At 45.9% G+C, this 22,054-nt stretch overlaps 1 pseudogene; it reads left to right on the top strand.

The window, feature by feature from the left end:
* The first annotated feature begins 15,387 nt into the window (after nt 1–15,387).
* Nucleotides 15,388–15,540, top strand: LOC141141978 (U2 spliceosomal RNA; annotated as a pseudogene).
* Nucleotides 15,541–22,054: the final 6,514 nt, after the last annotated feature.

Raw genomic sequence — 22,054 nt, 5'->3', positions numbered from 1 at the left:
TATGATCTATAGTGGTCAGGGCTGCTGATAAGTGGGTAGCACCAGTCCTCCTGTAAGGGGCCAAGGCCAGTGGGGGGGCGGGGGGGGGGCAGGCAGCAGGGGAATCGCATATTGGCAGTAGAGGGGGTGAATGGTAAAGCTGGGGGGGGAATTAAAGAACTGATCCCCTGGGTGTCTCTCCCCGCAGCAGCTAAAAGCTGGCTTCTCCTTCTCTCCCTCCCATCGGCTTTCAGCTGCTGCAGGGAAAGACACACAGGGGATCGCTTCGTGTAATTGCCCACCCCAACGCCTCGCCGATCCCCTTCCCTGTGCAGGAGTCCCCTGCTGCCCGCTTGAAAGGAAATTTGAAAACTCTGTAGAAAACTGTATTCTATTTTTGTATGGTTTGCCTATGAATTGCAGTCTTCACTAATAATGTTTTCAGTAAATGTTTGCATTCTTTCGAGTCCTTTTTAGAATTTAGCCTGCCTATGTTACGCCCCTGGTTACCATACAAGAACAATTGAAATATTAATGTGATACCTACATAATCAGGTGTATGTGACAGAAACGAACAGCGCTCCTACATCTTCCTAGTTGATGTAACTTGCAGATAAATGCAGTGCTGGTGCAGTAAGCTCTGACACCCGCTCTCACTCTATTAGCGAATCCCTCTCCCTATGAATTGTACACTTACCAGACCTCGGCCAGTAAAGAGCCTGGATGGATGGTCTCAGCAATCCTCCTCGTGGGCTGTTAGCAACGCTGCTGGATGATTATGGGTTAGGTGGACCAGGACATCAGGGAATGATTTGCTCGTCCCGCTGATCGTTCCGTCTGTATTATCCACCGCCCGATCGTCCTCACCCAGAGATCTAGGCTGGCGGAGAGGCGAGAGGGGGATTTTAATCAGCTATCATCTGGAAATAAGAGAGCGCATAGCGGAAACATCTATTAATTTACCACCAGCACTGCATTTATCTGCAAGTTACATCAACTAGGAAGATGTAGGAGCGATATTTGTTTCCGTGACACACATTGAAGATCTTTGCTTGAAGGTTTTTTTTTTTTTTTTTAAACAGATGCCCACAGATTATAGGTTACATTTGTATTTTTATTTATTTATTTCATTGATTGGTGTTTAAGCACTTCAGCCCCGGAAGTTTGGCTGCTCAATGACCATGACATTTTTTGCGATACGGCACTGCAACGCTTTAAATGACAATTGCACGATTGTGCGACGATGTACCCCAACATAATTTACACCCTTTTTTCCCCACAAATAGAGCTTTCTTTTGGTGGTATTTGAACATCTCTGTGGTTTTTATTTTTTGTGCTATAAACAGTAATGGCGAATGTCACGGACCTGGCCGGAGCAGAGGCTATTGGAGAGGACTGTATGCAAGCCTGTTGCCCACCGATTATGGGCCCTAGCATTTGAGGTGAATGAGAAATCCAGTCTGAACTGTATTAATCGGACTCAGTCATGTATATATTGTATGGGGACTCTTTACTGTATATTTGTGTCCCTGAAGAGGGAGGGGGGATTCCTCCAGCAGCCCCCTGCTGATAAGACTGATTCATTCTGTTGGGACACATCCTGTGAGGAGATGCTGGTGTTATCAACATGTGTTTATGTTAATTGAGAGAGCTGATCACATTAGCCACCAGCACTGGCTAATAGACGAATGGTCTAGGCTGAGGAGGGGGGAGATTGTTGTTTGTATTGTTAATTGTATTAATGTGTGAAGCTCGGTGCCCACAAGACTGTCATCTGGTCTGGGTACATTTTGTAGTAAATTAGGTCATGTTAATTAGGTTAGCTTTGAGTCATCCCTGCTGTATAAAGGTCTGTGAGATCTCAAAATAAAAGTAGTTCTGATGTACTCCAAGACTGGTGTTGTCTAGTTCTTGGGGTTCCTATGGCCAGATCCATTGGACTTGGGTTCCAGAACTTAGGAAGCGGTATATGACGGAAGCACTCAAGCGGAGTGTGGGGCGTTCCGTGACATTGGTGGCAAGCAGCGGGAAAGCTTCCTGAAGTCTGGGACATTCAAACTTCCATCTGGATCCAAGGTCCAGATAGCAGAAGAGGAGAGGTACAGATACCAGCCGCCATGGATGAGGAATTCAGAAGGAGGTTGCGAGAGATGCAGATACAGCACAGAGGACCAGTATCGGAGCAGGTCCTGCTGGGATGGTGTGATTCTATTCGCTGCAAACTCTGGAAGGAAGTGCTAGCCCGTGAGCAGCGACACCAGGGAAAAGTTCTCCCCTCCATCGAGGAAAGGTACTGGTCGCAGTACGGACTGCGGGTGCGGTTTTTGGGAGAAAAACCGCACAAGAAGCAGACAGCTGAATTAAGCAGGCTGGTCTGGGCAGAGATGAAGCTGGATGAGAGCTACAGAGCCCTCCGGTGGCATGTATCCCAAGCATGTCCCTGGATAGCGGATGACAGCCCAACGGAAGGCTTAAGCTACGGCGGCTTGGGACTGTTGTTTGTGAAGCTGACAGGGGACCCTAACTTTGGGAGTGATTTGGAGCGGCGGGTGGACGAAATCATGGATTTCAGAGAAGGGCTACTGAACATTTCGGAAGTGCACTGGGCACAGGAAGATTTGGAGTTTCTGGCCGTTCAGGAATGGGAGCTAGAGATTGCCTACAGACGGCTGCTAGACATTGCTCAGTGCCAGGGCTGGGCTCCCTTTGCCTGGGACTATCAGGAAATACCAGCTGACAACCCTGAAATCCTGGCTGAAGAGTCGGCAATGTGGCAGAGCGATAGTGTGCTTTTCCAACCTGCCCCACACCTGCAGCAATTGTGGAGGCCCAAGGTGAGGAGGTGGCAGTCTATCGCGAGCTGCAGATCAGGATCCAAGGAGAGAATGCAGTCATCACCTCACAACTGCAGCTTGATCTGGTGTCGGTTGATGGGGCTTCAGTCCCCACCTGTATACCCCAGGGATGCTGGGCAGTCGGCCCAGATCCCAAACAGCAGGATGGAGTGAGCCCAGTCCCCCTGTCTTCTCCCCAGCGGCAGATATGTTCTCTGAGAGAGGCAGAGGATGGCTGGATGAGTAATACACTGTTTGGAATAATTTGTTTGGGGTACTGTGTGGCTACAGGCAGTAGAGGACTGGAACTATGGACTAACTTCGGAGTCAACCCGTCTGGGGTCTCCTCCTGTGTTAGTCTCCTGCCGAAAGGGGAGAAATGTCACGGACCTGGCCGGAGCAGAGGCTATTGGAGAGGACTGTATGCAAGCCTGTTGCCCACCGATTATGGGCCCTAGCATTTGAGGTGAATGAGAAATCCAGTCTGAACTGTATTAATCGGACTCAGTCATGTATATATTGTATGGGGACTCTTTACTGTAGATTTGTGTCCCTGAAGAGGGAGGGGGGATTCCTCCAGCAGCCCCCTGCTGATAAGACTGATTCATTCTTCTGGGACACATCCTGTGAAGAGATGCTGGTGTTATCAACATGTGTTTATGTTAATTGAGAGAGCTGATCACATTAGCCACCAGCACTGGCTAATAGACGAATGGTCTAGGCTGAGGAGGGGGGAGATTGTTGTTTGTATTGTTAATTGTATTAATGTGTGAAGCTCGGTGCCCACAAGACTGTCATCTGGTCTGGGTACATTTTGTAGTAAATTAGGTCATGTTAATTAGGTTAGCTTTGAGTCATCCCTGCTGTATAAAGGTCTGTGAGATCTCAAAATAAAAGTAGTTCTGATGTACTCCAAGACTGGTGTTGTCTAGTTCTTGGGGTTCCTATGGCCAGATCCATTGGACTCGGGTTCCAGAACTTAGGAAGCGGTATATGACGGAAGCACTCAAGCGGAGTGTGGGGCGTTCCGTGACAGCGGTGATCTGCGATTTTTATCGAGACTGCGACATTATGGCGGACACATCAGACACTTCTGACACATTTTTGGGACGATTGACAATTATACAGCGATCAGTGCTATAAAAATGCACTGATTACTGTATAAATGTCACTGGCAGGGAAGGGGTTAACACTAGGGGGCAATCAAGGGGTTAACTGTGTTCCCTCGTGTGTGTTCTGTGGGGGGAGGGGACTGACTATAGGAGATGACAGATCGTGGTTCCTAGCTATTAGGAACTCATGATCTGCATCTCCTCTCCTCACAGAACAGGGATTTGTGTGTTTACACACACACACGGCCCTGTTCTGCCTCTCGTGCCCGCGATCGCGTGTGGCCGGCGTGGCCGACAGCTAGTCACGAGCATCGGCACCCCGCAGTGCAGCACAATGCCTGCTATCCCTCTTAAAGGAGTCGGCAAACAGCTACGACAGTTTGCGGGATCGTGCCGACCTGCCGCAGTATAATGACGGCGGCTGGTCGGCAAGTGGTTAATAAGTGTTTTTTAACTGTGCCCTCAAGCGCTTGGTGGTGTGGACGCACATATTCACCGTTTTCTATATTCATAATCATGTGTATATTGTAATCTCAATGTGATACCTACGTAATCATGTGTATAAAAAATTTCAGGTGCGTCAAATAAACAGAACAGTTATTTTGGAATAATGCTGAGTGTATCTCTTGTGTCTGTTCCCTACTGCAGTAGTTATTATTAATTTGGAACCACTAATCAATATGAGGATAGGAGTTGCCTGTATATAAAATTTCCAGAACACCGCTAATAATAATTGTAGTGTTTTTTTATCCCCTTGCCGACCAGCCGCTGTCATTATACTGCGGCAGGTCGGCACGATCCCGTAAGCCGTCGTCGCTAGACATCGGCTTCTTTAAGCGGGATAGCAGGCTGCGGGGGTGCCGATGCTCGTGGCTCGTGGTGCCGCCGGTCATGAGCGATCGCGGGCACGAGAGGCAGAACAGGGACGTGTGTGTGTGTAAACACACAAATCCCTGTTCTGTGAGGAGAGACAGATCGTGAGTTCCTAATAGCTAGGAACCACGATCTGTCATCTCATATAGTCAGTCCCCTCCCCCTACAGTTAGAACACACACTAGGGAACACAGTTAACCCCTTGATCGCCCCCTAGTGTTAACTCCTTCCCTGCCAGTGACATTTTTACAGTAATCAGTGCATTTTTATAGCACTGATCGCTGTATAAATTCCAATGGTCCCAAAAAATGTGTCAAAAGTGTCCAATGTGTCCGCCATTATCGCAGCCCCGATAAAAATCGCAGATCGCCACCATTACTAGTAAAAAAAAATAATAATAATAATAAAAATGCTACAAATCTATCCCCTATTAATAGACGCTATAACTTTTGCGCAAACCAATCAATATATGCTTATTGCGATTTTTATTACCAAAAATATGTAGAAGAATACATATCGGCCTAAACTGAGAAAAAGTTAGCTTTTTTTTTTTTTTAAATGGGGATATTTATTATAGCAAAAAGAACAAAATATCGTGTTTTTTTCAAAATTGTCGCTCTTTTTTTGTTTATAGCACAAAAAATAAAAAACGCAGAGATGATCAAATACCACCAAAAGAAAGCTCTGTTGGTGGGAAAAAAAGGACGTCAATTTTGTTTGGGCGCAGCGCCGTAGGGCCGCGCAATTGTCAAAGCAGCCAAATCTTCCGGGGCTGAAGTGGTTAAATTAAAATATAATTTTAATATTTTTTTAACCCTGATAGCGGTAAATAGTCTCTAGTTTCTGTATATATTCAAAACCACACTGGAAAGTTCACCGACATCTGAAGTCTCTACCAATAAATGTAGCTCCTGACATTCCATTCTAAATTTGGGTCAAAAGTCATAACCAATCAGTGACCTCGTCTGCTCAGACTATACCCCTTTTACTGTGGTCACTTCTATAAATAGCCCTATTGTGTCTGTATTGTAGACCGTGTTCCAACATTCCATTATATATCCGGCTAGTAGAGAAAAAAAATACATCCGAATGATGGTGGATTTCTTTGCAATAAATGAGTGTGAGACCTTCCTATCTATTACTGTCATATGAAAACAGACGACTCTCCTCAGAATGTGCCTGCAGGTTTCATTTTACTCTCATTTTCATGCATGTTTTTGCAATAAATGTCAAATTACAAATAAAATAAAAAAAGACTGCATTTCTTATACAAATACGATAGATGAACCATATCGATCATATTACTAATATGCTAAAAATGAAAATAAACACCTGCAATAACAACTGGGCCTCCTGGTATTTGCTCTTTCCCTTAGACCATCCATTCTCAACCAGGGTACATCAGGAGGTTTCTAGGGGTTCCTAGAGCTGTGGCTGGTTGACCTCCCATGTGATATACACTATATTGTCAAAAGTATTAGGACACCTGCCTTTGCACGCACATGAACTTTAATGGCATCCCAGTCTTAGTCTGTAGGGTTCAATATTGAGTTGGCTCACACTTTGCAGCTATAACAGCTTCAACTCTTCTGGGAAGGCTGTCCACAAGGTTTAGGAGTGTGTCTATGGGAATGTTTGACCATTCTTCCAAAAAACGCATTTGTGAGGTCAGGCACTGATGTTGAACGAGAAGGCCTGGCTCCTGGTCTCCGCTCTAATTCATCCCAAAGGTGTTCTATCGGGTTGAGGTGGGGACTCTATGCAGGCCAGTCAAGTACCTCCACTCCAAACTCATCCATGTCTTTATGGACCTTGCTTTGTGCACTGGTCCAAATCATTTGGTGGAGGGGGGATTATGGTGTGGGGGGTTGTTATTCAGGGGTTGGGCTTGGCCCTTTAGTTCCAGTTAAGGGAACTCTTAAGGCATCAGCATATCAAGACATTTTTGACAACTTCATACTCCTAACTTTGTAGGAACAATTTGGGGATGGCCCCTTCCTGTTCCAACATGACTGCACACCAGTGCACAAAGCAAGGTCCATAAAGACATGGGTGAGTGTGTTTGGGGTGGAGGAACTTGACCTCAACCTGATAGAACACCTTTGGGATGAATTAGAGCGGAGACTGCGAGCCAGGCCTTCTCATCCAACATCAGTGCCTGACCTCATATATGTGCTTCTGGAAGAATGGTCAAACATTCCCATACCTCCCAACATTTTGAGATGGGAATGAGGGACACCTACTAGCAAACGTATGTAGGCATAGGACACACCCCCTGCCACACCCCCTGAAAGGAGAATTAAAAAAAAAAAGGTTAAAGATTAAATCCACAAGGGCTTTTTTGTCTACTACTACTTGTTCCTTTATATTGACTTTTAAAATTTACAAATGCAACAATTTAGAATTTGGATGAAAGGTTTAGCACTGGGAAACACTTTTTGAAAGATGAAAAGTGCATTTTATATACATCTATATAGATCAGACCAAAACGAGGGACAAATGAGGAGGAAAGAGGGACAGAGGGACGTTGCCCCAAATCAGGGACAGTTGGGAGCTATGCATTCTCATAGACACACTCCTAAACCTTGTGGACAGCCTTCCCAGAAGAGTTGAAGCTGTTATAGCTGCAAAGGGAGGGCCAACTCAATACTGAACCCTACAGACTAAGACTGGGATGCCATTAAAGTTCATGTAAAGGCAGGCGTTCCAGTACTTTTGACAACATAGTGTATTTACACACAGTATATATAAAAACATATTATAGTGTCACTTTAGGGGCGAGGTTGTTGGAAACAGCACATTGTTATCTTACCTTTACATCCCACGTTACAGACGACCTCGCCTGGACGTGAAACCTGCCCCTTCCTCCAAGGATTAATCTCCTATACCCATATTGCGCCTTCCTAACTACATCTGTAATTCTCATTATCTTGTTGCTGTTGTGTCATGACTAAATAACCAGCCTGTGTGTGATACATCTTTGTTCCAATAACCCCAATAAAATACACATCCACTATTTAATGGCCATGTGATCTACTTTCCATGAAATCGTATCTTACTGCCTCCGTGTAACCCCTCTGTGACCTCCCAAACCTCTCCTTTTCCCCTCTCACGTCCATTTGTTTGGAACAAGCAGTGCACATTTGTTGCAGTCGTGTGTACTGCTCTATGCACACTACAAATCCCATAGCCCATAGTCTATGCTGGTAGTGAGCAAGACAGGGTGGCTACATTCCTACATACAAAGGGACCATGAAGAATGAACCTAGCCACCCTCTAAAAGAAAGCTGGATTGCAGCAGCAAAAATCAGATCCCAGTAAAGGGCCAATCACAGCTAGTCACATGTACTTAGACTTGCCAGTTATTAGCATTGCTTTCCTTGCGTGCTGTCTCTGTGTGAGGAAAGGAGAGCCGATAACCGTCAAATTTGACATGGCACAGTGAGTACATTGTTTCCACTGATAATCAGTGCAGTCTACCAGTGCCGATCAGTGCCTCCTCATCAGTGCCCATCATGGCAGTCTATCAATGCCCATCAGTACAACCTATTAGTGCCCATCAGTGCAGCCTACCAGTGCCCATCAGTGCCTCCTCATCAGTGCCCATCAGTGCAGCTTATCAGTGCCCATCAGTGCCTCCTCATCAGTGTCCATCAGTGCAGCCTATCAGTGCCCATCAGTGCCTCCTCATCAGTGCCCATCAGTGCAGTGCATCAGTGACCACCAGTGCAGCCTATCAGTGCCCATCATTGCAGCCCAGCAGTGCCCATCAGTGCCTCCTCATCAGTGCCCATCAGTGCAGCCTATCAGTGCTCTTCAGTGCCTCCTCATCAGTGTCCATCAGTGCAGCCTATCAGTGCACATCAGTGCCTCCTGATCACTGCCCATCAGTGCAGTTTATCAGTGCCCATCAGTGCAGCCTAGCAGTGCCGATCAGTGCCTCCTCATCAGTGTCCATCATGGCAGCCTATCAGTGCCCATCAGTGCAACCTATCAGTGCCCATCAGTGCAGCCTACCAGTGCCCATCAGTGCCTCCTCATCAGTGCCCATCATTGCAGCCTATTAGTGCCCATCAGTGCAGCTTATCAGTGCCCATCAGTGCCTCCTCATCAGTGCCCATCAGTGCAACCTATCAGTGCCCATCAGTGCAGTTTATCAGTGCCCATCAGTGCAGCCTAGCAGTGCCAATCAGTGCCTCCTCATCAGTGCTCATCAGTGCAGCCTATAAGTGCCCATCAGTGCCTCCTGATCAGTGCCCATTAGTGCAGTGCATCAGTGACCATCAGTGCAGGTTCATCAGTGCCTCCTCATCAGTGCCCATCAGTGTAGCTTATCAGTGATCATCAGGGCCCATCAGTGCAGTCTCATCAGTGCCCATCAGTGCAGCCTTATCAGTGCCTCCTCATCAGTGCCCATCAGTGTAGCTTATCAGTGATCATCAGTGCCCATCAGTGCAGCCTCATCAGTGCCTCCCCATCAGTGCCCATCAGTGTAGCTTATCAGTGATCATCCGTGCCCATCAGTGCAGCCTCATCAGTGCAGCCTCATCAGCGCACATCAGTGAAGAAGAAAAATTACTGTTTTGCAAAATTTTATAACAGAAACTAAGAAAAAAAGTTTTTCAAAACATTTGGCCTACTTTCATTTGTTTAGCCAAAAAATAAAAAAACAGTGGTAATTAAATACTACCAAAAGAAAGCTCTATCTGTCTTAACATTTTTTTTTTTTTAATATCATATGGGTTGCTTTTTATTCTGTTTGTTTGTGACAAATAAATAAACTTTATGTTAAAAAAAAAATATCATATGGGTACAGTGTTGCATGACTGAGTAATTGTCATTCAAAGTGTGACAGCACTGAAAGCTGAATATTTGGCCTGAGCAGGAAGGGGGTGAAAGTTGCCGGTGTTGAAGTGGTTAATAAAATATTGAAACAAAAAAAAACAAAAAAAAAAAAAGAAGAAGAAGGGCAAATATGAGCCCTGCACCCACATGCAGCGTATTTAGCACGCTCCTATAATTGTCAATGGCCATTCTTGTCTATGGATTGGAATGCATACATGTAAGCCCCAGCAGGCTCATTCCATCTCTATGATAGCACTGACATTCTTTCCATAGTCCACCACTCATATCAATAGCCCATTGTAGTCACCCCACTGTTATTCAGGAACAGAGCGCACGGCACAAGCATCGCTCTGCTTCAAAGGATCCGCTGTCCGGGTGTTAATCTGGGGGGACTGGAGCATGGTGTGCAATCCATGTGCAGCATGAAGGATGGGTGAGCAATGCAAAAGCTGCAAAGTCAGATCTCCTCCTTCCTTGTCACTGCTTGTGTCACACTATACTGCCTCTGCAGCCTGGGGATGCTGTTTCTAGGCAGCACAGGATGGAGGAAATTGGCAGAGCTGCAAAAAAAAGGTCGGATCCTACAAAGCATGCCGGGAAGTCGTTGAACAGTTCTCCGATCAACATGACTGTGCAATATTTTCATCATATATTCCTTCCCAATGCTGAGAAATACGCTGAATATTCACATCCTGATGGGTGGATTTCAACAGCATGCTTGAAAATGAATTTGCTTTCCGTCACATTCTTAACCACTTGCTGACCGCCCTATAGCCGTTTTATTGCTGCAGGGCGGCAATTCTGCGCAGGATCGTGTATATATACATGACTCGGGACTTCCGGGTAGCGGGCGCGAATGGGCGCCGCTGCCTGTTCACTCCCACTGTGATTATACATCAGCGTGTACCGCTGACTCCATGTCTGCCGATCATTCAGTACAGAGGGAGAACGGCAGTCTGCCTATGTAAACAAGGCAGATTGCCCTTCTGTCAGTAGGGAAGGCATGGATCCTGTGTTCCTGCAAAGTAGGGACATGGATCCATGCCTTCCCCTAGTAAAAGCACCTCCCACACTGTACAAAAACACTGGCTAGGCACACAGTTAACCCTTCGATCGCCCCTGATGTTAACCCCTTCGCAGCCAGTGTCATTAGTACAGTGACAGTGCGTATTTTTAGAACTGATCACTGTATTAGTGTCACTGGTCCCAAAAACGTGTCAAAGTGTCAGTTAGACCAGGTTCCCATTGAAAGAGGGGATGGAATCGTGCAAGTTCAGCTGAACTCGCACGATTTCATTCCCGCGTGTCAGTCACGACTTTGGGGGCGATTTCAGAAACATCTGTGCGGGTTCCTGAACAGATGTCTATACAAATCGCACCCCGAACTCACCAAAAGTAGTACTGTAACTACTTTTAGGAATTGGTGTCACACCGATTCGGACGGTGCCATTGCCGGCAATAGCATCCGACTTATCATGCGATTTGGCATGCCAAATCGGTGCAATGTGAATCGATTTGTCCGCCGCAATGTCGCAGTCCCGCTATAAGTTGCTGATCGCCGCCATTACTAGTAAACAAAATAAATAAATAAGAACTCCAGTATATATCCCATAGTTTGTAGACACTATAACTTTCGTGCAAACCAATCAATATACGCTTATTGGGATTTTTTTAATCAAAAATATGTAGCAGAATACATATTGGCCTAAATTTATGAAGAAATTCGATTTTTTACATTTTTTATTGGATATATTTTATAGCAAAAAGTAAAAAATTTTTTTGTTTTTTTTCCCCAAAATTGTCGGTCTTTTCTTGTTTATAGTGCAAAAAATTTAAAACGCAGAGGTGATCAAATGCCACCAAAAGAAAGCTCTATTTGTGGGGAAAAAAAGGACATAAATTTTATTTGGGTACAATATCGCATGACCGCGTAATTGTCAGCTAAAGTAACGCAATATGGTATCGCAAAAAATGGCCTGGTCATGAAGGGGGGTAAATCTTCCGGAGCTGAAGTGGACTCTGAAAAAAACAAACGCCCAGACTCACCTTTAGGCTATAGCTGTCCCACATTTGCTCAAAGCCCAAGAACTGAGTGATCACATGGCCGCTCATCGCTCAGTTGTTGGTGTCACCATCCGGGGTCAGACTCAGAGACCAGTAGCTATAGCAGTAGAGAGGCTCCCACCGACCAGCTGGGTAAGTATACAAGCAGGTCATCCTGGCGGATGACACTGACTCACCCGAGGCGCGGGGGTCTAAGTACTAACTGGTATTCACCAGAGCTCCTGATGGTGGAGTTGGGTTTTGCTGCGTGTTAGTATCAGGTCGTGGTCCTCAGGATCGCCCCACCAGGAGGTGAGCAAGCCGGGGTCAAGTAGCCGATATTGCAGGTATGGATCAAGCAGAATTGTAGTCAGTAAACAAGCCAAAGGTTGGGAACGAGTGGTTGCAGGTTGGGGTCAAACGGAAGCATAGTCGAGGACCAAATCAAAGGTCGGTAACGAGTAGTAGTGGAGATAAGGACAGCTGCAGGTACACAAAGGAGCAAGATACTGGCTGGACAGAGCACAATAATCTGACAAACAGGGAGTGCAGAGACGTGGCCTAAATCAGAAAGTTCATGGATGGAGCAAAGGGTTCAAGGTTCTCCAGAAACAAAAGACAAGGCAAGATTGTTCTAAGACAGTGGTCTCCAAACTCTGGCCCGGGGGACAGATGTGGCCCTTTGCTTACTTTTAACTGGGCCTTTGGGTTTTTTTTCCCCAACTGTCAGCACAAGTGGTGCACTATTCCTCCCATTGACACCAATGATGGGGCACTATTCCTCCCACTGGTACCAATGATGGGGCACTATTCCTCCCACTGATATCAATGATGGTGCACTATTGCTCCCACTGATACCGATGATGGGGTACTACCCCCCAATACCAATGATGGGGCACTTTTCCTCCCATTGACACCAATGATGGAGCACTATTCCTCCTACTGGTACCAATGATGGGGCACTATTCCTCCCACTGATATCAATGATGGTGCACTATTCTTCCCACTGACACCAATAATGGGGCACTATTCCTTCCACTGACACCGATGATGGGGTACTACCCCCCCAATACCAATGATGGGGCACTTTTCCTCCCATTGACACCAATGATGGGGCACTTTTGCTCCCATAGATACCAACGATGGGGAATGATTACTCCCGCTAATACTAATGATGAGGCATTGTTTATTCCCATTGATGCCAGGACTTTTTTCTTCTCCCATTGGCCACAGTCCGGCCCCCCTGAAGTTTGGAGGACAGTAAACTGGCCCTTTGTTTATTAAGTTTGGAGACCCCTGCTCTAAGAGATCGGAAAGGGAGTTGGCCAGCATCTGAGGTGGCACAGTGAGATGAGTTACTGCAGCATGCAGCAGAGTTCATGGGTTCAAACTCTGGTCCTGACGGTTGGTCAGCAGAGAGCGGTGACTGTCAGTCACCGCTCTCTGTGCTTACTAGAACACCAGGCAGGGTGTAGGGGTAAGATAAGCTGGCTATAACGCTCAGCCACACAATGAGAGGTGGAGCCTGCTCTCAATCAAGCCATCGGTAGTATCCCAACAATATTGTGGGGATCAGCCTGGAGCGGCTCTGCCCCACCAGCTTATACAGTAGCTGGCAAAAACCAACAACCAATCAGCTGACTCTGGTTTATAGGAGAACAAAAGTAAGAGCACTCCTATGACCCACAAGCCCAGGAGTGGAGCATTAAGTAAGTACATTTTTTTTTTTTTTTCCCCTAGACCTATATAGCTTTTTCATGACTTTTTGTATCTTATGCATTTTCGGGACATTTTCCATGCATTTCCATGCACTCCCACTGAAGTTTATGAAGTTTTTTTTTTTTTTGAAAATTCTTTTTATTGAGTTTGTTTAAAAAATAAAACAAAAACTTACATAATACAGCCTCTGGGCATACCCCGTCTGAGGTAACAACCATTAAAACAATCCTCTACATTTATACTTATCTATAGAACTTCTATAACTTCAACTACTCGTGTCATTAAGATTGAGAGGACAGGGGGAGGATAGTGTGTCATGTATTTCAGGTGACCACATCGGGAAGAGCTGCTGAGGTTGAGGATAACGCCTTTAGGAGAACCTTCAGAAAATGGCAAAATTAGGTCTTCACTGCTACAAGACTTTTAGCTGAAGTAGACAGTCAATGGGAACAGTGCCTATTGTGTTGCGATCGTGGTGTCTGATTCTAACTATACGTGCCATATTTTGTCAAACTTGGCTGGACAGCATCTGGCGAGATAGGCCTCTTTGTATAGTGGCACCACTGAGTTGATCAGCGATTTCCATGTGTTCATAGTAGGTACCTCCGTTTGCTTCCATTTAATGAGTAGAGCCTTCCTAGCGTAAAATAATAGAAGTCCTATTAGTGTTCTGGTTGCTCGGCGGTGGGCCAAGGAGCCCACCAGACCAAGCAAACAGATCGATACATTCAGGGGAACATGAATCATGGTCAAGGTTTCAATGAAGGTCGTGACCTCCGCCCAGAAGGGCTGGATTCTGGGACAGGACCACAACATATGGATGAAGTCGGCATTTGCCATATCACATTTTCAACAGTTGGAGGAGGAATTTGGGTTCATTTTGGATAATCTTTGGGGTGACAAATAGACTCCATGAATCAGTTTAAATTGTATCAACAGATCTCTGACAGAGATAAGCTGTAAGAAAGGATATTCCAATTTCCCAGGCGTCCTCCCAGTCTTCCGAATCCAGATCCGGGATCTCGCCCTGCCACCTAGATAGCAAGTCCTCCAGACCAAAGTGGACTGAAAGCAATAAAGCTTTGTAAATGGTAGAGGTGGGTTTGACCAGAGGAGTAACCCTTAATGTGGATTCAAGGTTGGACCGGAGGAGAAGTACCGGGGTGGGACCAAATTGGGTAGCGAAGGCGTGGCGAATTTGAAGAAATCTAAAGAATTGTCCGTTGGTGAGCCCGAATTTCTCCTTGAAGGAATCAAAGGTCAGAAGGGAGCCACTGAAGTTTATGAAGCCAAAAATGCACTATGTTGCACAAAAGGATGCAAAGCTGTAAAGGGGTCCTACAGAGAGTAAGGGGATTTCTCTTGATGTGAATTGTCACATGGCAGTCTAAGCATGACAAATCATCCAGGTGTAAATGGGGACACAATACCTAGCCACTGTGCTGCCAATGTAAATTGCAGAGATTTGTGATATGAACCATACCTCCCAACCATCCCAGATTTTTCGGGGCTGTCTAAGGGTTTCAACAAAATCCTGATGACTTGTGGATCCAGTTCGAGTCCTGGTGCCCAGTGCCAAACAAGTTCCGGCACTTGACTCCACTAGTTTACCTTGCAGGGGGGTGATAGCAATAGTAATGAAAGTACAAGAAAGACAGAATTTTGTTTAACCATGCCGCTTCAGTAACCATTGCTAGTTTGGCTACACCCATTGTTCACCACCACGCAATGTGTGCACCACAATACTACTCTTCCTGGGGTGCCCAAAGGTGCCTCTGTTTTTTTACAATCCAAGCAACGACCCAGGAGTTGAGGAAGGTTGTCCCTTCCATGCTGCCATAATTTAAACACAACCACTTTATGAGATGCCGCAGGCCACTATCTCCCTGAAGTGTCCATCATTCTCAAGTTCTAAAGTTGAGCGTATGAACTACTGTGACAATTGCGTCTGTCACGCCTGCAACAGTATGCATCAGAGCAGTATCACTTTTCAGCCTTTTGGCTAAGATCAAGTGTAGTATCCGTTCTTCTCAGTGTCCAGTAGGGGCGCTCCGCCATCATTCTGGCCTTTTGGTAGGAATGGCTGGCTGTATAGTATCTCTGCTGGTATAATGGAGCTCTGGAGGTTTATCCTGGAGGAACAGAAACTAGGGTGCTCACTGGGAAAGCTGGGGCACGGGTGTAATTCCTCAGTTGATGAACTTTGAGGGTCCCAATGCCTTCTGATTTGAATGGTGCTTCCTGGTCTGGTCATGGGCTAGGAAGGCAAAGAACCTGTGGTGTCAGTGTACCCTGGGAGTTGGTCACCCCAGGGGTTCTCTTAGTACCATTTTGAGCCTTGAAACCCACTGTGAGAATGAGCACATGGTAAAGGCACCGCTCATATTTTTCTGCACTGCACCTCCTGGAGTAGGCAGTTTGGCAGAGATGAAGGCAATTTTTGTTACCAGGCCGCAAGGCCTAGCCAATGCCCATTCACTGGCACTCATTTTTTTTCTTCTTGTGTGTGTTACTTGCACTTTTGTGTGTGTTTAATTCTTTCACTCAGGATGGAGGGTGTGGGTCCTCTGGCCTATCCTGAAGTCTAGAATGTGTGGCCATCAGGCTTTTTTCAGGCGAGAACCTAACCTAGTACTCAGTGGTCGGCTTCAGCTGACAATGAGGAGAGGGGTCTGCCAGGTTTTTGGGCAGGTGGACCAGGAGTGAGCCTTGCCCCTGTCAGGAGCCTTGCACTACAGGGGGTCAGGATAGAGTCCTACTTCTTCGGAAGTGTATGTATGTATTTCACATGAACATTTTTTGTTTCACTTACAGGTGTTTTACACAGGTGTCTTACAGAGGAACCCCTAAAATGATTTTCAGGTCTTGACCCTTACTAAAACCAGTTCATTGAGGGTCAACAGAAAATGTCCTTTATGTTGGTGATCAGTAGGAAGAATGCCTACTTACAGTGATGGTCAGACAGCTAAAAATATCATTGGTGTCCTTCTGCTGGTTTTGGCAAATGGTCGTGGCCCCCGGAAACAATGCAGGCACCATGGGAGGTCAATCAGCCAAGCAACGCCAAGCAACCTCTGGAGGAGCCCCATGGTTCTATGGAACCCTGGTTAAGAATAGCTGCATCAGAGTACAACACTGTTTAATAGAACCTTGAGGGAAAAAACTAAGGCTAAGGTTCATTGTGAAGGTCTGAACCCAACATATGTTAGAGTATGTTTTCCTGGAAACCCTTAGAACGTTTAGAGTGTAAACTGAAATTTGCTGACTGTTGAGCTGAAACTCAATCAGAAGCACACGGATCTAAAGACAAAACATAAATCACTGCTGTAAGCTGAGTCTTCGCAGGTGGTACATGGAATCTGATGAATCAGAAATGTAAAAATAAGTACATATAAGCTCTTCAATGAAGTGGAGGTGTAGCCTTAACATATGGAAATGAAAATTTGATTTATGCAGCCTCCAGTGTTAACCAATTTCAATGTACAAATTTAATACATTAAGCGTAATTTAACACAAAGAAAGAGGATAGCTAAGCACTGAGAAAATTGTGCTTGGACTTATTAAAGCAGTAGTAAAGGCAAATGCACTTTTTTTTGGGAAGAAATACACTTTAAGGAATTTTAATGCAAAAAAAAAAAAAAAAAACAATATGTAACCAATTTTTTGGTAAAATATAAAAAAATGATGTTATGCCAAGTTAATAAATGCCTAACCTGTCACAATTTAAAATTAAACGTGCGCTCTTGGAATGGCACCAAACTACAGTACTTAAAAATCTCCATCGGCAAAGCTTTTTTTTACAGGTTACCAGTTTAGAGTTGTAGGGGAGGTCTAGTGCTAGAAAAATTGCTCTCACTATAACGTTCATGGCAATACCTCACATGTGTGCTACAAACACTGTTAAGATTTGAGGGCGTGACCTAAGTATGCATTCGCTTCGCTGAGCATGAGAGGATGGGGGTGCTTTAATTTTTTGTTTAATTATTATTTTTTTAATTTATATAATTTTTTTTTTTTTTACATTGTCCCTTTCATTTTTTTTTTGATCACTTTTATTCCTATCACAAGAAATGTAAAACATCCTTTGTGATAGAAATTAGGCATGGCAGGTCCTCTTTATGGAGACATCTGAGGTCTATAGGAACACCCGATCTCTTCTCTAAATTGGAAAGCATGAGATCAAAAAAAGAAAAAACATTGATCTCTGCTTTCCAAAAAAAAAAAGGCAGCGTTTACATCTGCCAGAACTGGAAGTAACATCATGACGTCGCTTCTGGCTTCCCAGGACCATACAGCTGGCCGGGGACCATGTGGTCCCCGGCCGGCTCTATGGTAACTTGGCAGAAGCGCAGGATCAGATCCTGGGCTCTCCGATCGCACGGGAGAGCTCGGGTAGGCACCGTTGGGGGGCGTGGGAACGCTGCCTGTAAAAAGCAATCCAGTGGCTAATCAGCTGCTAGGATGGCTTTCACAAAAAAAGAGAAGAAAAAAAAAAGAGACCACGATGATGGCTGTGAGCTGCAGGCATTACCCTGGTATAACCACTTCAACTTAAGGACGTCCTACATCGGGAAGTGGTTTTTAAAGTGCCCCAGAAAGGTCACAACATATAACCTTTTTTTAAAAATATAGGGGAATACACACCCTTCCAAAGCTTTATTATTACATAATAAAAAAAACACATATAGCATTATTAGCAAAGAAAACTCTCCTCTACACATTCCTCTCTGCTGGGTATATTACTAACCCCTTTCATTACTGTGTAAAATCCACTCCATACAAAATGGGACAAGGTCCCCTTGTTATCCACTTGACCTCCGGAAGATTTACCGCCCTTCATGACCAGGCCATTTGTTGCACTATGGCACTGCTTTACTTTAACTGACAATTGCGCGGTCGTGCAACACATTTATGTACATTTATGTCATTTTTTCCCAACTAATCACAGCAGAAGCGCTTGACAAAAACACTTATAACAAATATAAAGTTTTGTGGTTCATTTGGCTCTACTTCTCTTCCTCCGATACCCTGGCAGACATGCTCTCTACCCCCTCGAGCTCATCCCCGCCTTAGCTTTAATTCATAACGTAGAAAGATGGTCCCCACAAGAACCATTCCCATTCCTCCTATCCGATGCTCTCCCAGCAGACTTTTCCTCTCTTTCCTCTCTTCTCTCTTTCTCTCTGTTTTCCTCTCTTCTCTATCTCTACTTCCCTCTTCTCTTTTTATTTATTATTATTATTATACAGGATTTATATAGTGCCAGCAGTTTACGCAGCGCTTTACAATATAAAAAGGGAGACAATACAGTTATAATACAATTAAATACAAGAGGATTAAGAGGGCCCTGCTCAAAAGAGCTTACAATCTAATAGGGTTGGGGCAGGTGGTACAAAAGGTTTTAACTGTGGGGAATGAGCTGATGGAAGTGGTAGGAGATTAGTTGGAGACGTGATAGGTTTTCCTGAAGAGATGAGTTTTCAGGGATCGCCTGAATATAGCAAGAGTAGGGGATAGCCGGATGGATGGAGGTAGTGAGTTCCAGAGGATGGGAGAGGCTCTGGAGAAATCCTGGAGACGAGCATGGGAGGAGATGAGAGAGCTTGAGAGCAGGAGGTCTTGAGAAGAGAGGAGAGGACGATTTGGGTGATATTTGGAGACAAGTTTAGTGATGTAGCTCGGGGCAGAGTTGTGAATGGCTTTGTATGTTGTGGTTAGTATTTTGAATTTAATTCGCTGGGTGATTGGGAGCCAGTGTAGGGATTGGAGGAGAGGGTTGGCAGACACTGAGCGGTTGGTTTTATTTATTATTATTAGTTATTATTATTATTATTATTTATTATTAGTTATTGCTTGGTTTAATTTCCACATATATAATATATATATATACATGATTCTGCACAGAACAGCCGCCCTTTAGCAGTAAATCTGCTATAGGGTGTTCGGCAAAGATAAGGGTAGCTGTATTTTATGTAGACTTATAGAAAAATAAACAACATTAGCATAAAATCAAATGGTGTCAGAGGAGGTCTCGGAACGGACTTGCTGTTGGGCTCTCTGGTGTGCGCCCGTTTGCGCCGTTGTGCGGGCGCGTGCGGGTGCGCCAATCGCCCTATTTAATTTGCTGGAACTTCCTGCTCGGTGCTGTCCGATCTGCAGCTCCCAGTTTCTGTGTTCCTGTTACCTGTCTGCTTGTTTGATCTCCTTGTGACCCGGCTTGTCTTTTGGATCCCTCTCTGCTAGCTGCCTGCACCTGACCCCGGCTTTCCTTGACCACGAATCTGCCTGCTCCATTTTACCACGTTGTCTGCCTGCTGCCAACCCTGCCTGTGACCCGGACTTTGAGCCTGCCTGTTCCTCTGTACCATGCTGACTACTTGCTGCCAACTCTGCCTGTGACCGGACCTGCCCTTCTCTGCTCCTGCTCTGCACCAGCTGCCTACGCTCCAGCTTGCCAAGTACTTCCAGTCTATCTGCATCAGGATCCTGGGCCTTACTTCCGCAAGTCACCTGCCAGGCTCTCTTACCACTCTGTGCTCCTGTGCCTTCTGTTCACACTACCAGGGGCCAGGAACCAGATACGTACGGGAGGCCTCCCCCTGCTACATCGGGTTCGTCAGTCAGGTACGTGTAAGTCTGACAGTATCAGACAGCCATGTCCGAGCCCGAGCAGGGATCCTCTCCCATGGAGGAACTGTGCAGACACCTGGTGGGTCTCACACAAGCTGTGAAGAGCCTTCAGGAAGGCTATACTAGACTAGAGGAACGAGTCCAGGTGCTGTCCTCACCTGCTAACCCTCAAGTTGCTTCTGCTGCTGGCCTCTCATCTCCTCCCTCCGTGGTTAAGCTCCCTCCTGAGCCAAGGGTTCCTACACCCGACAGATTTTCCAGTGAGCGTAGTAAGTACCGATCCTTTCGCAATGCCTGTGGACTTTACTTTGCTCTGCTACCATGCACCTTTTCCTTATAGACGACTAAGGTGGGCTTCGTGATTTCTCTTCTGTCCGGTGAACCACAGACCTGGGCCCACCCTCTCTTGGAACAAAAGTCAGCATCTCCAGACAACCTGGATGCATTTTTTGCCAACATGTCTCAACTATATGAGGACCCCCAGTTGAAAGCCACCGCTGAGTCCGCCTTGCACGCCCTACAACAAGGGCGTAGACCCGCAGAAGATTATGTCCTGGAATTCAGGCGTTGGAGTTCAGACACGGATTGGAACGACGCGGCCCTGCGTTACCAATTTCGTATGGGCCTTTCCGATTCACTTAAAGATGAGTTGGCGCGGGTTGGGGTACCACAAATGTTGGAGGAGCTTATCAATCTGTCCATTCAGATAGATCGGCGCCTCAGGGAGAGCCGCTCCGAAATGTCCACCAGCCAATTCCGTCCTACCTGGGTCCTCCCAAAGGTCCCTAGTGCTACCAGCTCTGTCGGCCAAAGCCCTCACATACCCCTTACCCCGGTCCTTGATACCCTGGAACTGATGCAGCTCGGCCTTCTCCGTCCATCTCTCACTCCAGAAGAACGGCAGCGTCGACGGGTCAACAATCTGTGTATGTACTGCGGGGAATCGGGTCATTACGTGAGATCTTGCCCTAATAAGACACGTAAGTCCCTTTCAACCTCTACTGAATATGCATCTGCCTTGCCTTATCTTGCTAATCATCTTGCTCTCCCCATTATTCTACAGCTTCCAGGACAGGATCTTACAGTCTCGGCCATAATTGACTCCGGAGCCTGCAGCTGCTTCATAGACCTAACTTTCGCTGCTAACCACCGCATTCCTCTCCAAGCGAAATCACAGGGACTTGCGGACCACCTTGCTGATGGTTCCACCCTTAGCTCTGGTCCCGTCACCCAGGAGACTATTCCTCTGTTGGCCATCGTGAGCACTCATCACCGGGAATTCCTTCGTTTGGATGCTATCTCGTCTCCACTTTTCCCTATTATTTTGGGAATGCCGTGGCTACAGGCCCATAATCCTAGTATTGACTGGGTCTCCGGAGAAATCAAGTTCCCCTCCAACTATTGTCAACAGCACTGTCAGCACGGTACCTCTGCAGAATCCTCTCAACTCTTGTGTTTGGACATTGACACCGAATCGCAGCAGGCAATTCCCGCCCATATCTGGACTTTCTTGACGTCTTTAGTAAAAAAGGGGCGGAGACCCTTCCTCCTCACAGACCTTATGATTGTCCGATAGAACTCTTGCCTGGAACTGAAGTTCCTTTTGGAAGAATTTTTCCGTTAACAGAGCAGGAGCTGGATACTCTCAAAGTCTATATTTATGAGAATCTAAAGAGAGGGTTCATCCGTCCATCCACCTCACCGGCTGGGGCCAGCATTTTCTTCGTGGAGAAGAAGGATCACTCCCTTCGGCCTTGTATCGACTATAGGGAACTGAATAAAATAACCATCAAGAATCGGTATCCCTTACCTCTCGTGCCCGAACTCTTCCAAAGACTAGGTTTTGCAGTAATCTTTACCAAACTTGATCTCCGTGGTGCCTATAACCTAATCCGCATCAGAGAGGGAGATGAATGGAAAACTGCTTTCCGTACCCGGTTCGGGCACTTTGAATATCTCGTCATGCCCTTTGGTCTGTGCAACGCGCCTGCAACGTTTCAACACTTTGTTAATGATATT

This window comes from Aquarana catesbeiana, linkage group LG04 (assembly GCF_042186555.1).
Source record: "Aquarana catesbeiana isolate 2022-GZ linkage group LG04, ASM4218655v1, whole genome shotgun sequence".
NCBI classification, from domain to species: domain Eukaryota; kingdom Metazoa; phylum Chordata; class Amphibia; order Anura; family Ranidae; genus Aquarana; species Aquarana catesbeiana.
This window is presented reverse-complemented; position numbering and strand designations above follow the sequence as displayed.